Source organism: Suncus etruscus, chromosome 3 (genome assembly GCF_024139225.1).
Source record: "Suncus etruscus isolate mSunEtr1 chromosome 3, mSunEtr1.pri.cur, whole genome shotgun sequence".
Taxonomy (NCBI): Eukaryota; Metazoa; Chordata; class Mammalia; order Eulipotyphla; family Soricidae; genus Suncus; species Suncus etruscus.
In genome coordinates, this window is record NC_064850.1 from 98,120,733 (window position 1) to 98,129,808 (window position 9,076).

At 38.1% G+C, this 9,076-nt stretch overlaps 1 non-coding gene and 1 pseudogene across 1 annotated transcript; both read left to right on the forward strand.

Moving 5' to 3' along the window:
* The first annotated feature begins 1,445 nt into the window (after nt 1–1,445).
* LOC126005731 (U6 spliceosomal RNA) lies at nt 1,446–1,552 on the forward strand. The gene has a single exon (XR_007494768.1). It is a non-coding gene; the product is annotated as a U6 spliceosomal RNA (small nuclear RNA).
* A 3,842-nt stretch (nt 1,553–5,394) lies between these two features.
* LOC126005286 (uncharacterized) lies at nt 5,395–5,515 on the forward strand (annotated as a pseudogene).
* Nucleotides 5,516–9,076: the final 3,561 nt, after the last annotated feature.

The following is a 9,076-nucleotide window of genomic DNA, read 5'->3' on the forward strand; positions in this document are numbered from 1 at the left end:
TTTTCAATCTATTTGAAAAGCATACATTCATGTAATCCAATAGCTCATTTATTATACAGTCTTGATAGAAAAAACTGGGCAAGCATAATGCAGTGGGTTTCTCCTTAATTACAAGAGTACAGTAGAATGGACTATAAAATAAGTTCCTTCTTATAGTTATTTAAAGAATGGCAGGAGCAAAATTAAAAGAAATATAGTTGCTGCTATTGTTATTTTGTTTTCCCAGACTATACAAACTATTGGTTGTTTTTTATCTGATTGATTTGGTGAAAGACTTCTTTTTGTTTACATTGGAAATTTTTCTTCTGCATAACTTTATGAGAGCATATAAATCACTCCACATTATAGTTTTGGAGCACATAGGAATTGCTCAAGGTAACTTTGAAATATATCATCTTTTATGTTGAAGCTACAACATTGAAAAAGAATCTGTTAGAAGGGTTGGACCTGGTATCAGGTTTGTAAGAAGACTCTGGCAAAAACTAAACATGCAGTAAGTTTGGAAATAAAAAGCTGTAGTACTTATTTTGACTGATAACCCTCGTTTGAGTAATCTTAAAATCATATGATGCTGCTTTTTAAAAAATTTATAATGAAATTCCATTTTGAAGAGTGACCCTGGTTGTGCCTTGCTGACGGAGCAGGGTTGTTGCAGAGAAGTTGCTTCCATCATCTGGTATGACGGTTTCAGGGGACTTGAAGCAAACTTGTATAAGCATCTGAGTTATTTTGAAAATAGATATAAATATTAGTATATCCCCACATCATACACAAAGGCAATTCATTTTGACTGTTGTTATAAGTTAATAGCTTTTTTTAGTTATGTTGCTTTTCTTTCATATTTGTTATTGAATCCAGACCAATATTTTGCTAGCTGGTGACATAATGCCATATACTCAACTTTTCCCATATTCATGTTCATAAGTGCAGTTCAACAGCAATAAAAGCAAAAATGAAAGAAGCTATTTGGCTTTATGCTGCTTCAATTTTTAAAATATTTAATTCTATTAAATGTTTTCATTAAGATATTGTCTATCAAAGTATGATTATTTTAGCTTTAAATAATTATATTACAGATGATGTCTAATAAAATTATTTTTCATAAATTTAGTTTTTTCTTTGGTTCACTAAATTTTCTGATAAAAGTATGAATTTTTAAATTGAAATGTTCTATGTGAACAGTTGTATATTTTATGTGAGCATTGTTGCAAGTCAACAATGCATACATTGCATTGTGTGCATTCCTCAAAATACTAATTTCTACCTGCTACTATACAATCACCTCCCTTATCCAATTTACCCATATATCTTCCTTTTACTTGTCCAGTTATATAATAAGTTATTTTCATTTTTTCCAATGAACACAGGAAATATATAGTTATTCAAATTAGTGTTTTCACATTATCAGTAGGTGCTGCAGATTTAAATTTAAAAAAATAAAAGGAGTACTCGCTTCGGCAGCACATATACTAAAATTGGAACGATACAGAGAAGATTAGCATGACCCCTGCGCAAGGATGACACACAAATTCGTGAAGCGTTCCATATTAAAAAAAATAAAAATAAAAATAAAAGGAGCTAAAATTTGTTGGCCTGAATTGAATTGCAGTGGATAGACATAATTTTTATTTTTGCTTTTGTGAGTTTTGGAATATAGTATGTGATATGCAGTTTAAAACTTGTAGGAGGCTGGGTTGGAGCCATGGCCCAGTGGTAAGGCATTTGCCTTGTGCGCAGCTGACCTAGGAGGGATCGTGGTTAGATCCCCTGTAATCCCATATGGTCCCCCAAGCCAGGAGCGATTTCTGATCACATATCCAGGAGTAACCTCTGAGCGTCACCGGGTGTAGCCCCAAAACCAAACCAAAACAAAACAAAAATTGTAGGAGGTCTGGGGTTAGAGAGATAGTACAGGGTATGGTATGTGTCTTGAACTTGGCCAACATTGGTATAGTCCAGTGGTCAGCAAGCCACAGCTTGAGAGCCACATGTTGCTCTTTACACTTTTTAATGAGGCTCTTCTGTGTGCCGGGCAGCTGCTCCAGGAGTCAGGAATCTGCTCCTAGGCTCTGTTAGTGTGCGCCCTGTGTGCAGCCCCGGTGGCCTGCTCCACACAGAATCAGTTGGGTCATGTGCTATGGGGGGGCGTGACTTTTTGGTTTTAAAAATGTGGTCATGGGGGGCCGGAGAGATAGCATGGAGGTAAGGCGTTTGCCTTTCATGCAAGAGGTCATTGGTTCAAATCCTGGCACTCCATATGGTCCCCGGTGCTTGCCAGGAGCAATTTCTGAGCCTGGAGCCAGAAATAACCCCTGAGCACTGCCGGGTGTGACGCAAAAACCAAAAAAAAAAAAAAAATGTGGTCATGGGAATGTTGCACTGGTGAAGGATTTTATATATATTAAAATAATAATAAAAAACAGACAAGATAAGGCCTCCCAGTTCTTACCACAGGCTGTGTTCTTTATACTGACTATAAAAAAGAGGAGGTACATTGGCAACTGGGCTCTGGGGGTAGGGGGGAGGAGGGAAACTCCAATCCCATGCTTTTTCAAACTGGAGAGGAAGGCATGTGGACCCAGAAGATCCCACATGCCAGGGTTACTGCTCCTCTTCTACTGGCATGGCTGGGAATCTGGACAGACAGCTGGCCAAAGGCCTTCAGGACAGACCAGTTAGTCCTGGAGACCGAGAGCCCCCAAGCCAAGCTGGCTTTCAAGGCCAGGTCTGGCATCTGAGATCTGGGGGGATGGGGAGGAGGCAAACTCCTCTCCCATGCTTTTTCATACTGGAGAGGGAGGCTGCAGCTGTACCCAGAAGATCCCACATGCCAGGATTACTGCTCCTCTCCTACGGGTGTGGATGGGGATCTGGGCAGACAGCTGGCCAATGGCCTCCTGGGCTGACCACTTAGTCCAGGAAACTCCTCCCGTATTCATACTGGACCTCCTTCAGCGGTGTCTTTTCTTACTAATACTCATTTTTATAACTGCGTGGGCACATTTGCGCCCGCTCGATAAATATACTTTTTAAGTATTATCTAAAAATGTTCTTCAATCTAGACGGTTCCTAGGAAAGGAAACGGAATATCAAAGATTTGGATGATAACACTCAAATACATATTTAAAGTCAGTCTTATGGATTTGACTTTCCATACTGACTCCAAGCTGAAATCACATACAATTCATATATATATTGTATATAGCCCCTGTCATGTATTGCCTCTCCCCTACCCCTGTGTCTCCTCTATCCCCTCATTTTTCAATCCTTATCCGTTTTCTTCCCCTAATTTAACCCTCTTTACCCTCAGTTCCTAACTCGGTAGGTACCAAGATTGACCTCCTGCCCCAACAGACCACCTTCCAGCTCCTCAGTGAAAGACACCCTCTGGGTCCTGGTTCTCATGCATCGGCAAAGAACTACAACCAGCACAACTAGCACGCCTGCTGACTCATGCTTAATGGTCCCTCTCACCCCCACCAAATTGTGGACTGTTGCACGATACAGGAACTGGCTTCAGCAAAACTCCCAGCTCAAAGAAACTATATGGTTTCGTAATGCAGCAAAGCATCTCTCAAACTCAATTCCAAGGCCTGTGAATCTAAAAGTACCTTGGCTTTTACTCCCCACAAGAATATATCAAAAGACTTAATTGGGAGTCTTATATTGCCTATGGAAGCTCAGTACCTGTATAAAAATATATCTTAAGATGTGTATTCCTAAATATACAAGTAGCCTTCTCCACCACTTGTTTTATTCGAATAGCTTTTCTTTTTAACTCAGTTTTATTTATTTGTTCTATTTAAATATATACATTTTTTCTCTATCCTTACCATTTTTGGTGCTGCTTGGTACAAAAAGCCTTGAATGGGAAAAAAGCTCAGAACAAAACCAGACGACAGAACCTGTGTGTGCAGCCTGTCATCCTTACCCAGAATAACATCAGCAACACAGTATTACACCATACGTTTTTGTATGGGCACAGTAAAAAAAGGGGAAACCATAGACACAGAAACAAGATTTTATCTTCTAGGGATAAGAACTCACTTTTTATAGCAGAACGGTGCCTCCCATCCTGAACATGTGTCATGTGGATACAACCAGTCCTCAGGAGATTGGACAGTATTAGTCCAATCCGAAACCCCAGATCCCCAACGTAGAAATGATACAGCTCCCGGCAACACCACCAGGAACTAAGCTCCATTGGGAGATTTATAACAGTACTCTGGCACCAACTTGTGCCAGTTTTGATATGACAACGAGGAAAGGAAAACTTGACCTAAGACCAGGCTGTCCTATCACATCACCTAACACTAAATGGAAATCAAAAGAGATATTGTCCTTTGAACTGTGAAAAATAAGAGCACCAACAACAGAAAACTGACTTTGACAACCATGACTGAACAGAGCCTACCTTGGGACTTATAAGGAAAACCCTACCCTAGGCTGTAGTCCAGGATACATAAAACACAACAACAACAACAAGATGTCTTATTGCAGAGGTCCAACTTGGACAACAGAGACTGAGGAGAACCTTTGGATCCATAATATCCTAGGCTTCGGCTTAGGGACTGAACGAAAATAGGGAGCAAGTGTTACAGAAGACTGAACACCACAACAACGATGGATAGGAACCTCTAGAGCCTAGCGACTCTATTCTAGACCCTGACCTATAACCTGCGCAAATACCAAGATGGCTAGCTACAATGGCTTGATTTTCTCACACACAACTGAGAGGAACCTTTCCTGGCATCACAAAAAAGCCTTTGGAATGGGGTAATGAGAATATATGGAGCCAGGGGTTGATCCCATGATGGTATGCTTCAAGGATGGAGAAACTCTGAATCTCTTAGGCCACAGAAATTTCCTTTCTTCCCCAATGCTTACTGTGCCTATGCAAAAAAAAAAAGGGGGGGGGACGCTAAACCCAACCACTCCAGCACCTATACTTTTTCTTGTTTTGTTTTGATTTGTTAGTTTTTGACTTTATTTTTCTTCTCTTTTTTTCTTCCACTTTTCTCATTCTTTTTCACTCTTGTGGTTATTATTATTTAGAGATTTATTCTTATTTTTATTTGCCGGGTCCATTTTTTTCTTTTTTCTTTCATTTTTTCTTTTCTTTTTTTCTCTCTCTCTTCTTTCTTTTTTTGGTAGTTGTCACCAAATTTTTTTCTCCCCTTATTCTTATCTTTTTTTTATCTCCAATGACGGTGGATGCTCAATCTACAACAAGCTGTAAAGTGGAGACTAGATGCACTAGCATACAGGGGGGTAGAGGAGGGAGATATGCGATGCATACTGGGAACAGGGGCAGAGGGAGGACAGCACTGGTGGTGGGAATGCCCCTCATTCATTGTCACTATGTACCATAAATGATGCAGTGAAAGATTTGTAATGCACTTTGGTCACAATAAAAATTAAAAAAAAAAAGAAAGAGGAGGTACAGTAAATGCACCCCATATACATCTCAATCCAGGCCCTTTGCCTGGTCTGTATTGTGAATTGGGGGACAAAAAATGTGGCTATCAAAATAAATTTCAATCGTAGTTTTGGCGAGATTTGGCTCAGTTGAAAATAAAAAAAAAGGTTGCCCACCACTGGATAGTCCTTTGAGCAGTCGGGAATGAACTTTAAGCACAATGTCAAGAGTAAAGATTTAAGCTACTGCAAAGCCAAAAATTGAACAAAACTTAGCCACATTTATACTGAGTGTCCTAATTTTTTATGCCTTTTACCTTTACTATTATTATACTTACCAATATATTTCCATTCCAATTCACTCCAATATTCTTGTGAGTAACTTTATTCGAGATAACAATTAGGGATACTAGTGTAACCTGAGGTAAATTATTCATTTCTGTTTGGGAACCACTAATTTTATATAATTATCACATCATCAATTTAAACTTTATTAAATAAGGAGACAAGTATTATCTGAATAGTGCATGTAAGCTAAGTATTAAATTTTTGCATTTATTTTTAGATACTATTGTAAACATGCAGTTATAATGCTTTAATATCTATAATCTTAAGTGTACAAAGTTACTTCACCTCACCACCTTGAAACTGAGATTTGCACTAAGGTTTGGGGCCACACTGGGTGAAATGCAGGAGTAATTACTCTTGATTCTGTACTCAGGAATTACTTTTTGTGGGCTTCAGGAAGAAATATGGAAAGGAGGGGTTACACCCTCTGGCTATATACAACTCAAGTGCTCATTGCACCATACTAACATTCTGGTCCTGCGCTGTTTCCCCTTTGGTTTTTGTGCCATACCTAGCAGCATTTATAGGTTGCTCCTTGTTCTGTGTTTAGAAACTACTCTTGACTGCCTCTGGGGACTTTATGGGATGTCAAGAATCAAACCCACGTCAACCATGTGCAATGAAAACATCCTATTTACTGTGCTATTACTTTGGCTCCTGGACTTGAACTTTTCAATATGTAATATTTATTGAGATACTACTATCTTTATTCAATACTCTTCTAGTTTCTGGGTACACATCTTTAAACAAAAAACAAAAACTTCATTTTTTTAAATGAAGTTTACACTCCAGTGTAGAACTGTATCTCCCTCCCCTGAATGAGCAGTTATATCCATTGTTTATCTTGGAGAAGAAAAGCAGTATCAAAGAAGACAAAGATAAAACTCAGAGGTGGTGCACATGTCTTTCCTTGGCAGAATAAAGGGGAGGATGATTAAGAAAAAGAAGACAAGAAAATAAAATAAGCGGATAGGAGGAGAGGGCAATGGAGGATGAGGAAGTGGAGGAGAAAGAAGAGAAGGAGATTGTGACTGGAGAGCTATTATTTTAGCATCGACAATGAATTAAATATGAAACAATTTACTTGAGTACTGAGGGCTGATTTCTAAGTCCATGTGATCTTGAGATGGAGATAATGCAACAAGGAGACCCATGTGATTTTGAAATGAAAAGACTAGTAACAGTGGCTTCATATGACATCAGAGATTTCACAGTAACAGAACATGGCCTATAGGTCTTGCAAGTGGAACCGAGGTCTCCAAAACGAGGATCTGGTGAGACACAAGTCTGGCAGCAAACATTGATGCAGGAAATATTTAACACAGTGAAAAGGTATAAGAATGGCGTCAGGAAATCCAGCACTCAAGCATGGAGTACAACAACACAAGCTTTCTGCTCCTAAGAAGGAATGAAGTTTAATGGAGAAAGACCAAAGAATGAGCACCTGCCTTTACCAGACCCCTGCTTTTATTGACAAGAACCAGGCCACAGTCTAGGATGGGAGAGAAATAAAAAGTAGGGGATAATCCAATAATCCCATCACTAGATCACACCCTAGGGTGGATTAGGGTAGGACCAGTAATTCAACAGGCCTTAGTGAAGATTTTGGAATTTATTCTACTGAAATGAAAATACATTAAAGTATTTGAATATAAAACTGACATTTATTAAATATTGTGGATTTCATGTGGAAAAAGTATCAGTTGTACTAATGTGCCATATTTAAACATTGTAGTACTGTTTGACTATTGTGGTGACTAATAAAATCAGTCATTGAACTTTGTTCTCATACATGTGAACAAAAATTTGTTCAGCCATTATTATTACATGGTATGATATGTTATACATGGAACTTTTTTTAAGACACAGTACATGGACCTGGTAGATAATATAGTGATCAAGATGCTTCCTCTGTATGCAGAATCTCATTTGTTTCTTGGTACCACATATAGACATAATGGTATCCCCAAGCACCATCAAAAGATACTTCCTATCATAGAGTTGGAAGCAAAGCCTGAGCACTGCTACCTATTTTCGTAAGCTCCCTGTGGAAAAGCAAAAGTAAAAAAAAAAATTCCAAAATCCCTAGAGTAGAGAAAAAAAATTCTTAAAGTACTTTTTTTTTTTTTTGCATCAAGTTTAACTATATGTTGGCTACATAGACATTCCGAAAATAAATAAGTTTAGCTAAAATGATGCTAGATAGTCTGAGAAGAGGGCTAGAAAGGTAATTTAGGGACCTTTAATTACTAATTACAAGACCAGCACCCTTAGAAAGTACGCTAATGGTGAGGATCCTATATTCAGTCTTTTAGCTGCACACATTACCAGAAGAAAGACCAGAGACTTTACTTTTGCATTAGCCACTCCAGTCTCTTGATATCTGAAGGCCTAGCTAGGTTAGATTAGCATAGATAGGGTACTTCATGTCAATATTTGTCAATATTTTCCCATTTTCCTGTGGCTACAGGTTCAAATCAATATATACTATAGATATTTATAGTCAGGGTGGTCCCTGACCCAATGCTTTTTTTATTTTAATGTCTGTCTTGTTTTTTTTGTTTTGTTTTGTTTTGTTTTGTTTTTGGGCCACACCCGTTTGATGCTTAGGGGTTATTCCTGGCTATGTGCTCAGAAATCGCCTCTGGGTTGGGGGGACCATATGGGATGCCAGGGGATCGAACTGCGGTCCATCCTATGCTAGCGCTTGCAAGGCAGACACCTTACCTCTAGCGCCACCTTCCCGGCCCCAATCTTGTTCTCTTAATTCTTGTAGCATCCCTGCTTCAGGCTCAATCACAAGGGGTTGGTCCCTGGCAAGTCTGTATTATATACTGCATTACTTGAAAAGTCATTATACCCTAAATAAAGAAACATTTTTCTTCTGTTTCTTACATTCTTTACATCACAAATATTGTATCAGGTTGTCTTTACTAGAAATACCATGTTTTTGATATGTCTATAGTGTCCATTAAATTTAAAATCTTCTTTCTCTGGCAAAATAACAAAACATTCCAGAGATAAGCAAAATCAGTTATATATTTATTAAATGACTAGATTTATTATATTATTATATTATAATTAGATTACTAAATATTAGATTTATTAAATATAATTCAGTTACTACAAAAGAATAAAATTAAGAGTAACATTTTCAAAAAGTACAAAAAGACAATAACAATTTAGAGAGCAAGGATCAAAGACAAAAGAAATATGCCATCTAATAAAAGAGACTCCTAAGAAACAGAGACAGCAAGTTTTAGACTATTTTTTGGACCTATATTGGTCATCTCCTTTAATATTCTTTATT